A 13103-nucleotide genomic window follows, 5' to 3' on the forward strand; every position below is an offset into this window, starting at 1 on the left:
GCAAATTTAAGACCTCAGTATAAGATCCACACATCACGTCTGCAGTCAGATGTACAACAGGTAAAGAATAAATCAGCTGGTAACACGTTATAATAGCTACACTTTTAATAGACTTAATAAAGCATGAACAAAGACTTAATCCATACTGAACAGGGAGTATACTAAGAGTGATTCGGGCTTAAAGCAAATCAACTTCTCAGAGCTTTAACCATGTCATAGTTTTTTCCCTTTCTAATTCACTCTCAAAATTGTTTCTGGAGTGATTCATGCATGTTAGAGTAAACTTTAATCACTTATTTTCAAGACGCCATATTGCCGATCTATCCCTGTTTCCACCGCCACCAGCATACGCCCACTCTCTACTTACTTTGTTCTTCAGTTTTATTTGCTTAACCGATGACATGTCCAGGATTCATCAGTGTTGCTTTGTCATTTTGGTACAAATGAAAAAAAGTATGATCTGCAGCTATCCATAGGAGGGACGGACAGCTACGTTTAGGCGTTTTAGATGAATATTGCAATTTAAAATGGCCAAATTATAACCTAAAGATCCAGGAGTGTCATAGATTAGAACTATATAGCAGACAGAAGCACAATAATTCTTCTTTAATAACTGCTTAATTAAGAGGTTAGGAGTTAGAGTATTAATTAGGTTTGCATTAATTAGGCTAAATCTTTGTTAATGCTTTATTAAGGCTAATTAAGGTGCAGTTGTTGTAAAGTGGTGCCAATCAGTTACCTTGGTCAGATTCAGATGTTGTCTCCATTCGTCGTAGTTACATTTGTGTGAATTATATGTTATGCAATGACACAACATTTGTATCAATCGAATGTCCACTTTTTAAAATCATATTACTTAAAGAAGCACTGTGTAACTTTTCAGATGAGGGATCCAACATCTGCTTGTCTCCAGGGATATGTTGCTGCTTTGCCAGAAATGTTCCACAGAATGGCTGATTTGTGGAGCGATGGCCCTGTTCCTAGTAAGAATTTATGTTTTGAGCAACAAAAACCTTGTAATAAAATGGTTGATATGTCTAATGCCATACTGTGGAACAATCCAGGCAAAGCAATCACAGATACTAAGAATAGACTTTTAAAATATAAACCAATTCATGCATACAAACTTTGCTCTACAAGTTAACCCGATGAAAAGTGACCTTGAATTATCTTTGTTAACCAGATTTAGGTAAAACGTTTCTTTTCCTGGTCCAAATGACAACCAAACTAAGTTATGATTTTAGCTCAGGAAACAAGAGGCACATTGGTCTTTTGTGCTTGTTAACCACCTCCCAAATTCATCAGAGGCGCGAGTCTGGATCACAGTCATATTTGATCAATATTAATAAGGATAGGCAAACTCCCCCAGTAATTACTGCAGTCCCAGTGCTTTGATTCGGACCATTACTAACGCCTCTGCATCTTTAGATTAAAACAAGCGCCCCCCTTTCATATCATAACATTAAATCCTGACATGCGTCTTCTAAAAGCGCTAATAAGACAAAGATAAGATTTGCATCCCCATACAAGTGTCTTTTTCAATTGATTATGAAGCGCCATTGATGTGGGAGAAATGGACGCTTTCCTCTGTTCTTAAGGGCAGCTAATAGAAGGGGCGGGCTTCAGGGACGAGACTTTGCCACTTTGATCTTCAATCAGTAAAAACACCACTTCGGCTTCGGACCACTAGATTTGGTGATGTTCGGCCGGGCAGCAGGATGGAGGGATCAGGAGAAAGACATGGGTGAAAGAAATAGAGAGGGATAGGATAATGTTAAGAGGTCGTGACAAAAAGAAAGTTTAGCATTGTACTAATAAAACACTCGCTCCACAAGAGAAACTGCACATCCTGGTACTGTCAGCACGCCTCCATTTTGATTAGATTTTGTATTGACTGATTTTAATATTTGTGCATTTACAGTAATATTTAAAACATATCTCAACTGTATCACACAAGTCAGTCTTTTCCAGTCTTTCTTTTACTGTTTGGACCAAGAACTGCAGCTTTTCACACTTTAAATGACATGCTTGCCTGGAATGTTCCACAACATAGCATTAAATTGATCTATTCCCAAAGAGACAAACAGGTGACGTCAGCAGGACAGAGTACAGAGCAGGTTAGATGAGCCCACTCACAGAAAGAATGCATGTTTTTAAGGTACGTATTTAGCCATAAAAACACCTGAAAAATGCCTGACACATGAGTTAAATGGAGCAACAGTAGCTCAGCTGGTAGAGCGTTTGTCCATTCAGAGCAGTCAGATCCACAGGTTGGCGGTGCAATTCCAGCTCCCACAGATAAATACTGTTGTTGTGTCCTTGGGCAAGACACTTAACTCACCTCCCCTTAACCCAGTGACAATGTTTCTGTGTGAATGTGTGAGTGGTTGCTTGATGTAAAGTGCTCTGAGTGCCTTGAAGGTGGAAAAGCGCTATATAAAAATGTGACTATTTCCATGTGACCAAATGTCATACTGTGGAACATTCCAGGCAACAAATGATGCAACTTTGTACCATAACATATTCATACATCACAATGTTCTAAACTGAAGTAAGGTAAACATACTTTCCATTTAATGTCAGTATATGTAAGTACAAATGTCTGAAAAGTCTGTCTGAACGTACAACAGAAGACGCACACATTTCCACAGCAGGGAGAACAATGTAAAACCGTAACTGTCGCACACATGCTGTTTAACTCAATCCTAAATGTGTGTCCTGGAACGGCCCCATGTAACTCCATCCTCAAACATACCAGCTCCTTAAGACGCACCACTTTACCACATCATAAAATGGGACTAATTGTGTTATGTTCTAAACACGGAAAGTATACGTTTTATAAGTCTGGTGAGACAATAGTGTATTAAGATATAGAGATGAAGAAATGGAATATAAATCTGAAAGTGCAGCATCTAGGGAAACTTGTCCAAATCTTGATCATAAGTTAAAATTGGAAAAAGAAAGAGGGACACGTTTTTGAATGGACTAAGGAAATGGGATTTCATAGACAGTAACTGCGATAGTACCATGTGATTTCTATTATTTATTTTTATTTTTTTTAACAATTTGGCGTAAATAAGTGGGGCAAATAAATTATAAATACATTAAATACAAATAAAAATAATAATAAAAAAATAAAATACATTACATATAAATAAAAAAATGAAATAAATACAAATAAAATAAAATAAAAATAATCTGGATGTTCACAGAATGGACCTCAAACAAAGGGGAGCATTTGAATCGCTGAGTTGGGATAGGGTGAGACATGGTTTTGGGCAGAGGGCAGCTTCAGGCACCAGCTCACACCAAGGATGGAGGATAACACATGCAAACTCTCATTTACAAATGTTTAGCAGCTTTAAGGAACAAAACGATCATTCGATGGTTCAATAGCAGACAAACAGTGAAGTGGGAATACGTCTGACACTGGGGGCAAAAACTGCAGACAATGTTTTTTTTTTTTCTTTTTTCTGTTTAAATGAGACAGGAGAGAGGCTAATCCAACATGGTAATTATCATTGTAAATGGATATTATTACAAATGTATGCAAATATTCACTAAATATGTGTTTCCATTTCAGTTTAGATTTTATTTATAGCATTAGGTGTATTTGTTGGCAAGGGTAATTTGTCATTTGAGTGAGAGCGACTAACCCTTAGAGTTTAAGGTTGTTAGTTATACTGTAACTAATGAATAAAGCTTTGTAAATGGTTGAGCGCATGTTAAGCTTTTGCCATGGATTTTCCCGTTTGTGCTTGTGCCAATAAATGTGACAAAATGATTCAGTTCAATTTAAACATCAGACTAAAAGCTGTTGTGTTGAGATGATTCTGAAATGTTCCACCATAATGCTTTAAATGGGATCGCCAGTCTACACATCACACTAGCGAACTTGAGCTGTGGTGTTTCACTGGAGATAGAGAAATGTAATGCCTTATAGTGGGACATTTCAGGCAAGGCAATAACTAGGGATGCACCGATCCGAAAAAGTTGCTATATCGGATATCGACTTCCAAATATCGGTTCAGCCAATATCCTGGTTGGACATACAAATCTATGTAGTAAGACTATTCACTGGTCGTAGTTGGAACAGAAAGTCTCAAAATGTTTGAATTTTTATCTATACAAAAGTGTTGCAGGTACTTGAAGGATAAGTAACAGCTACATGACACAGTTGGATCAGTTTTGTCTTATTTTATTTAAATTGTTTCGTGTGTAAAGGAAATAAATGCTGTTTTTAGTCTCTGTCCTGGTGTCGCAGATACTTAAAGCTGTAGTACTGAAATCTGTATTGGAACTGAAAAAGCAATAACATCTCCATGGAGACAAGTATGTGGTGGACACAAAGTTACATAGTGCTTTAAAAAAACCAAAAATGATTAATAATTCATCATTCATTACAAAAAATGTGCAGTAGGTGAGTATAGCTTATAGTATCTGAAGTAGTTCAATGTTGAAGAACATACAAGCAGATGAATAAATGTTTTGGTAACGAGCATGTGTCAAAACATTAAAAATGGTGTGACCAAACCAGTACCAGTAGAGAATAAAAGGATTATGTTTTGTGAGAGAGTTTTGTAAGATCTCAGAGTCAATTGTAGATCATCTGAATATTACAAAGAGCTTACAATACAATAGATTTCTTGTTTGGCATTAAATGATAAACTCACTAAATACAGACTGATGATAATGTTGTGTGGATACTTGCCAGAATGTATGACCTCACTGTAGTTTAAACTGCTGTGAGGCATCCATTTTTAATTCAGCTACAAATCTCCTAATCATGAATATGGATTTTAAACAGGCAAATGAATGAGAATGTACGGTACACTTCTGTCTTTTGAAATCCTTTCCTAAAAAAGTGTGTGTGTGTGTGTGTGCAGTTGTGTGTGCAGTTGTGTGTGCAGTTGTGTGTGTGCATGTGTGTGCGTCTGTGCTGGTCAGCCCCTCTGAGGGCTCAGGCTTCATGTAGTGTTACCGGCTCAGTGCATCGTCTGACCCGGCCACAGCCCACCTCTCCAAAGCAACTCAAGCCAAAAGTGAACATAAGAGTGGCTTTCTTCCAGCGCTGCATCCATAAAAAGCCCCCGAAGATGGCTGACTATTCTCCAAACATCATATTAAAGGTGCACTGTGGAACTTTTCTGGTGTGGGGTGATTATATTGTTTTGCCTGGAATGTTCCTACTGTATTGCATTAAACTTACCTTGTATATATGCAACTACAGGTGTTGTTCTTGCTCAGAAATACCTTAAAAACATGTATTCTACTCTGAGTGGGCTGCGTCTCCACAGACCTGACCTGAACCTTGGCCTGGTGGTATCGCCTGCTTGTCTCTGTGGAGTTAGATAAATAAAAGGCTTTACTGGGAACATTCTGAGCAAAGCAATAACATCACTATGGAGACATGCAGGTGTGCAAGTGCACCTTTAACATGAGGAGAAAAAGGCAAATGAGTCAGGTGAAAAGTGTTTATAATAGGTAAAACATGAACACTGATGGTGAAGAAGACTGAGAGGCTGAAGGGACTGGTAGTTCTGCTGCTGCGGTAGAGTTGGAGCAGTAGAGAGAATCCAACCTGTCTTAGTGAAGTTGATCATTCTTTGATGACATCTAAGCACAACGAGAATGTGTCTGAAAGCATGTTCATTTTAAACTTTTTGTACTGGTCCAAACCCTTTCCCTTTCCTAACACATTCCTAGCATCTTAATTATTTGCTTGTGAGGGGTTTTTAGACATTTGCACAACTTTCAGAGGATAGAGTGTAGTAATGTCAACAACTACCATGCTAACAGCGCACCAGTGTTACACAGACAATAAAAATCATAATGTCACGCAGACAGCACACATTAGTCTCATGTTGACTCCATGAGCTGCTTTTATAATGTATCTGTACTCGGGAACTTTATTACATCCCTTTAATATGAGCAAAGACATTGTAAAAGAACGGAGAGGGCTTTCTTTCCCAGAATTCATTTATGCTTCGGGTTTGTTAATCGACTGGCTTAGAGCTGCAGTATTACCTTTATTTAGTTTAATAGGTGTTCAATATCGTACAGACGAGCTCTTTAGTTAACGAAGATGATAGAAGAAGCAAAACTTTGACAATAAAAATTTCCGCACGTTCGTCGGCGCCCCCTTTAGCCCGCCACGACGCTCGAGGAAAACCTGTGTCAAAAAGTCTGTTTTCTCTGCAGGCCTCATCTGCATATTTGAATAATACATGCTGCTTATAAGCATATTAAATGGTGTGTGGCCGTGCGTCAGTTTGGAGCTAGAGATTAGACCTTCTCAGTTAATTATAGAGATGTCAAGTGTCAGCGGGTGCACCTCTGCCCCTGGGGTCGGCCCCTCTGGTTTGGTGATTATCTGCACAAACTATAGATAAAGTGTCATCATACGGGCTATTACGGGGCTGAAACAGAGGCTTCCCCATAGCCTGAATTACTATGCACAGTCTGTCAGGGGAACACACACAGGCCCCTAATGGCTTCTCAAACAGTTACTAGGCTCAGTCTTATATTCCTATGGCACTGTTTGAAATAAAGATGAAGGCCTGATACTACAGGTGAACAGGGTAAAACAATATTATAAACTCACCATTATTATCAACTTTTGAGCATTACACTTTCTTAATATAGGTATATATTATGATTCTTAGATCAGAAATCAATTGTAAACCATAATCCAACTGTGTATTTCCCTTCTATGAGGCTACTAATTTACACACAACTTTTTAGAGTACACCCCCATATCAGATCTTGCTCAACAACAGTTAAAGACACCACCTTGTCTCCATGAAGATGACGCCATCGGAGCAGGTTAACGGTCAGATCTGTGGAGAGGTGACCACATTCACAACATGAGCAATCTTTGCATCATCTTAATGCAATACCTAGGAACAACACAGCATCTGAAACTCTTTGCAGGTTAAAGGACCACATCGAACCAAATCTATCCTCTGCACACAAAAACAACATTCTTATCTGTAGCATCTCACCTTTGCTTATTAAAGAGCTCCATCTGATGTTAAATGAACCCTTTAAACCTCCCTCATATACGCTCACAATAGCAGCAGACGTGTTTTGGTCATTACCACAGCATTTAGAGCCAGCGTAGTGGAAAGAGGAGCGGGCCGAGGGGAGTGCCTTGGGGTTCGCCTTGTCAGAAAGGCCAGTCAGACGGGGCAGGCCTCTCTGTGTTCCTGTCAATCCGACGCGCCCCTCTGAAGTCCATTTAAAGGGAGGCGGAGCGGCTCACTAGTTCCTATAACAGGTGAGAGGGGCCGTATTATCAGCCCTGAGAGAGAGATGGGCAGATGTGATGTGTTCTTTCAACTGTACACCGGCGCACACACAAGCGCACTGAAAAACAAAGGGAGACGGGAGGAAGCGGAGAAGAGAAAGACCGGGGAGTAACTATATATTTTTACTATAGAATTTTTTATAAAACTATACCATTCAAAGCACCTGCCAACTTGTCATTATGTTGTTTTTTGTGTCATAATAATCACTCTTCTGTGTTAAAGTGTGGACACACAATTATCTTTATTAACTTCAAATTGGCGTAAAGTTAATAATAGTTGGTTTTGGATTACAGGTGGTGGTCTGAGGTAGTAACACAGTAACTGAACTAATATATAACGTTTAACTTTTAGAGACCCCAGCTGCTTTTTTCAAGTAAAATTAGCTAAATTCAGCCTTATGTCGCCTGCAAATCACCGAATGCACCAGCCAGAATTATAAGGTACTTTCATCCACAAAGCTCAAAAGCACCGAAACGGATCACAACAGTACAGTAACAACGACGCAGGGCAAACACCTGTCCCTTTTATGCAGCAGACTGTGGCCAAACAGAACATTTACCAAACGCACAGATATCATACATACATAGCAGCACTTGTGTACTTGTAAAATCAGAGGTGAACCACCAAACAGATAAGTAGCGTGAACAGAAGGCTAACGCACTCACTCCTGCTGTAATCAACTCATCTATTTGTACTCCCATCATGGAGTCACCAAATAACCATGTATATTTCCTCATGTGTGTTAAAAACAGCGAGTATTTGAGCGCGTGCCAGCCCTAAACTAATAACATGTCAGGAAAGTCTTTATAGCCACTTAATGCTGCTTCTGATTGGTCACCTTTACCGGCTCTAATCCCTTATTTCGGTTTTGTTTACTTCCCAAAACAAAGGAAAAAAGTTAGCTGATCCTCTGAGCAGAGACGAAAAAGGGCAGTCTGATCTGTCACTGCTGCAGAAACACAATAAAACATCACATTGGCAGTAACTATAACGGCATTACAGCAGAGGAAAAAGTAATGAACCAGTAAACCACTCGATACCGGTAAAAGTAACGGCGTTATACTTAAATTGCATTATTCCCTACACTGATTACAGTATATGTAAGTATGTATGTGTTCTTTCTGAGGGGATTTGCATGGCGAAACTGAGATGTTAACAGATAAAGGAGTTGGGACTGCAGCATAGATAAAAACGAGAAGACTTTTGTTTGTTTGAGAATAAAACAGTTTGTATAGAGGGGAGGGTGAACCAGACAGAGTACGCTATCTTTTTCAATTGACTGTATATTGCAATACGCGTTTCAGGTTTTTAGGAGCGTGCTGGGGGCTGAGTGAGGAGTTTGTTTTGGTTTGGGGGGAGCTGACACAACATCCACGGCTCTCTCCGTCAGGCAATCCCCTCTATGCCCCCCCCTCCCCTCCTTCTACACACACACACACACACACACAGCCAATACAGTCCCGCCCCTACCCTTCCAGCCTCCTCAATATTTCATGGGACGGGCCCACGCTGACTAACTCAAGGCCATGCAAGCCGGGCTCCCTCACCGACCAAAGCGCTCGCAAGTCTGCCGAGGTTCACTCCTGCCAATATTGTCGATCGCAGAAACAATAACATTTAAGCCGCATTTCCCGAGAATCTGATAAATGAGACAAAGGTAGAGAATCCAAAATGGCCGTCATAAAATGTAGATGACCACGGTTGCGTTCAAATGTTCTTTCACGAGTTGGAAAAGCGCAAAGGTGTTGTTTGGACAGTTTACATGGTGCAATAAAGGAAAACAGACTACTTTGTGGATTTTTGAGGCCGCAACAATTACTAGCGCCTTCCTGTGGGTCTAAGAAGTTATAAGTTCTTGAGCTCAAACTTCAGCGATGATTGCGTGGTGTTACTCTATACACATAATGCTGGACAACTTTTTACTATAGTTTTGTTGGTGTTTTGTCTATCTGTGTTGGTTCCATTGAGGAGAATAGAAATACATCTGAACTAAACACCAATATTTATATTAATTAAGTTATCTAAGTAGCCTATGTATAATTTTATTTGATAATGATGTACCACAGAGCCACACCTCTCAAAATGATCAAACGCACTTATAGACTCATCACCGTGAATAGTTAGAACGCTCATGGACGTGTGAAGAAAGTGAGGAATGAACCTATACTATATCCGTTTTTCATGTTTTTACTTTAACCGTTAAAATGAATTTCTCAGTAGATAAGAAATTGAAGATGAACAAAAGCAGGTTTGTCCCAGTAAGAAGTTAAAAGTACAATTTTGACTCAAGATTAAAAACTGGACTGGACATGGAGTGTTCTTCAGATAAAAACAACTTCATTAACCTCCACTGTTGTTGTGCTGAGTGGATACATGTCAAACTCTACCCTAAAACAAATCTGAAACTCTAAAGATCATTTGGGTGTTGTATGAAAACCAGAAAGTGTATATGGATTTGGCCTGGCTCTTTGTTTTTTACCAAGTCAGTTCGGCTCAAAAATCAAACCATCAAACGCTCCAATTTTCACCAATCTGCCTTGTTTTGTCTAGATTTTCTTCAAACCGAGTGTCATTGGAGAGTAAAGTATGTGTATGCCGGAGTCCTTTGTATTTTTCTCTCTCTAGCCATAGTGTGCGTCTGTGTGTGTGTGTTAGCAAACGAACGTGAGCCGGCTTTGTTTTTCTTTTGAACATGCCTTTGATGTTGCTGTTTATTTATTTATTTCTCGCCAGCGAAGGGGCCCTCTCTCGGCGGTTAGGGCTGCAGTGGATTGGGCGCGCGTTTCGTTCCTGAGTGCCATCCATCAGCGCGCGTGATCTGATGACCCCGCTCCCTATAGCTGCCGTGGAGATGCGCCGGGGGACTTTTTGGTTTTGTGTTTTTTTAAGGAGATGCTGTGTAACCAACCAACCTGTCTGGCTGGGTATCAGTGTGTGTTACATGTAAAACAACTATTTCATCTCTGGCCATGAGCGAATGATTCACTTTGGTTTTCCTCTGGTAATAGAGCTGCTTTGTGGCAGAAAGATACCTGTGTGTTTTAAACTTCACTGGATTAAAAATAATGCCGTAATAGCACATGATAGCTGAGTCAATTCACTTTTCAAGCCACATTCAAAACATACTCCACATGCATGACATAAAATTAACACAGTTTTCAGCTATAGAGATAAAGCTGCACTATGTAACTTTTCCTCATCTCTACAGACACATTACTGCTTTGTCTGAAGTGTTCCACTACATGGTATTGGACTTCACCAGGTCAGATCTGTGGAGACAGGAGTCTGCTCAAGCTGTTTGTACCACAATAAAAATACCTGAAATTAGATAAATAGTACAAAGGGAGGTTTAATGCCATAGTGTGAAGCATTCCTGGCACAGCAATAACATGGCCATAAGACGGGACGTGGTGAACACTGTTCCACAAAGGTTACACAGTGCACCTTTATCACTCAGCTACTGGACAAGCAAATTAGTTACTCTAAATTGCACAGACCAACTTGCCTATGCCAAAAGTTCAAACATATACTAAAAAAAGTTTTCACATAAGAGTTTGAGTTGGGTGAGAACATGTCTGTAAGTATTACATGTGGAGTTCCCCAAGGGTCAGTATTTGGACCTTTTATGTTTACACATCTTGATAAGACTCATACACCAACAATGACAATTACAACACATATAAAAACATAAATATACTCCAAATCTGATGGTATTTATGATCTAAAAGTTTCCAGCTCCTCTTCACTGCAGCCTGTGAACCATGGCCTGCTTGTTCACTCGGACTTGGTCTTGTCTGGACTTGTGTGGATGGGGTCTTCTCAGGTGGATAGCCATCTTTCAGTCTTCCAGAGTTCAACATGTCGAGCCACAACTCTGACAGACACCAAAGCAGACAGACTGACAGCTGAAGCAATCCTGGACTCTTGTGACTTGTAGACAGACACAACTGGAAATCCATAAGTCTCTGTTTCAGAAGTCCATCGTACCACGGTAACATAGTAAGTACATTTTTAAATTATTGGCCAAATATTGTGCAATATGAATTTTTATTTTTTACATTATAGAATAAAACAGGAAATAAGTCACTTTTTCTGTTCATATAAGACAAAAGTAGCAACTGTGAGCTTTCTTGGAATTTTATTGTTAATCTCGGGGCTGATGACAAAAGCCAGAGTGTAAATGCAGAAGCAACATCACATAGAGAATGGTACTGTAGGGGGCATTTTACTATCTAACAATACGAGCTCAAGGCCACAGTAGAAACACTGCATCTGATGTGCATTGGATCCGGCCTCTTTTATATTCAGCTACAATAATAACATCCAGTACATAGTTAGGGTAATCGGCGTTAAATGACTTTATGTTGACTTCTCATTCTTTTGTGCTGTATTGAAAAAGAACCACTTGACAACAGACATGACAAGACCCAAAAAGACACGCAAAACGTCAAGATCACTGAAAAAAGAAAACAAAAGAAACATATGGACTATAATTCTCCAGAAACAAAATACAAACTTTCAATCAAAAAACGAAATTAGCCATTTGACAGTATGATGATGAAATGTTGACCCTATTATGCAATCTTTTACCATTTAAATATTTTATGGTAAACGTACGCAATGTAAGCTGCTCGTCTCCATGGTGATGTTATTGTGCCTCGAATGCTTCACAGTATGGCATTAACCTAAATATATCTAGCATTTTTTCAGTTCCAGGTGTTTTAATGTTCAAAAATATCTTGAAAAACATGCATTATCGGTGTGAGATCTGTAACTTGCCCTGGCATTTCCTTTGACTCAACATAAAATAATGAAATGGAAAAAGGAGATATCTCAATTGGTTCAACAGATCCAGGTTTTTAGTGTTTTTTAAAAAGAAAAAGACAACTCGAACCAACTAACCAACGTACTAAAGTGGAAGATAATTCAAACTTGTGCATTGTTGACTTGTTTTGTTCAGCTAAAGGTCTTGGGTCCAATTTTCCCTGTTAATTCTACTGGGGTAATCAAGCGTCCCGTGTGTGCTGACCCACTGAAGAATAAGGCTGCGATCAATCACCCTTCAGGACTGTCCCACCATTTTACAAGTGACTGCTCCTGGACCTCCACACCCCAATACCAAACCATAACTGCACTTTAAGATACATCTATTTTGGGTGCCTGTCTACTTCAAAATAACCCCTTGCATTCAAGTCTTTCATTTATTTTTTCGCTTTTATAAATCTTGACAGCCTATTTCAAATCGCTTTTTCTTATCCCTATATACGAAATTGTATTATATCTTTAACAAAAAAAGCAGGCTTGTCCCGATACACATTTGGGAAAACCTTTCTTTAACAAGCATGCCAACAGAATAATTAATACGTTTTGACCCCCTCCTACGCTGGTCAGAAAAGGCCCTATAGGCTAACTGTGTTTTTGGAATATTTAGCATAAAATGAGCCTATTAATATCGAGAGTCAATTATTTTGCAAATAGTTGTGTCGACACCGCAGGTTATGAAATACTGCCCACTTTGAAGACCTTTAGCCAGAGGCGCTGCATGATAGTATAGCACGGGTTACTGTAAATCGTAATGTATTTTTGATTCAGTACAATTTTAAACCTCTATTAAATGTCCACACAGATAACATAAGGTTAAATGGCTCTTTATTCAAATAGACGTTGTAATCATAGAGTGCTTGAACAGTAAAATCCTCCAATCAATAAGAATGGTCACATTTTTATATAGCGCTTTACACAAAAGTAGGAGCTGGAATCGCATCGCCAACCTGTGGGTCAGCGGATCAGGGG

The sequence above is a fragment of the Periophthalmus magnuspinnatus genome, chromosome 19 (assembly GCF_009829125.3).
Source record: "Periophthalmus magnuspinnatus isolate fPerMag1 chromosome 19, fPerMag1.2.pri, whole genome shotgun sequence".
NCBI lineage: Eukaryota > Metazoa > Chordata > Actinopteri > Gobiiformes > Gobiidae > Periophthalmus > Periophthalmus magnuspinnatus.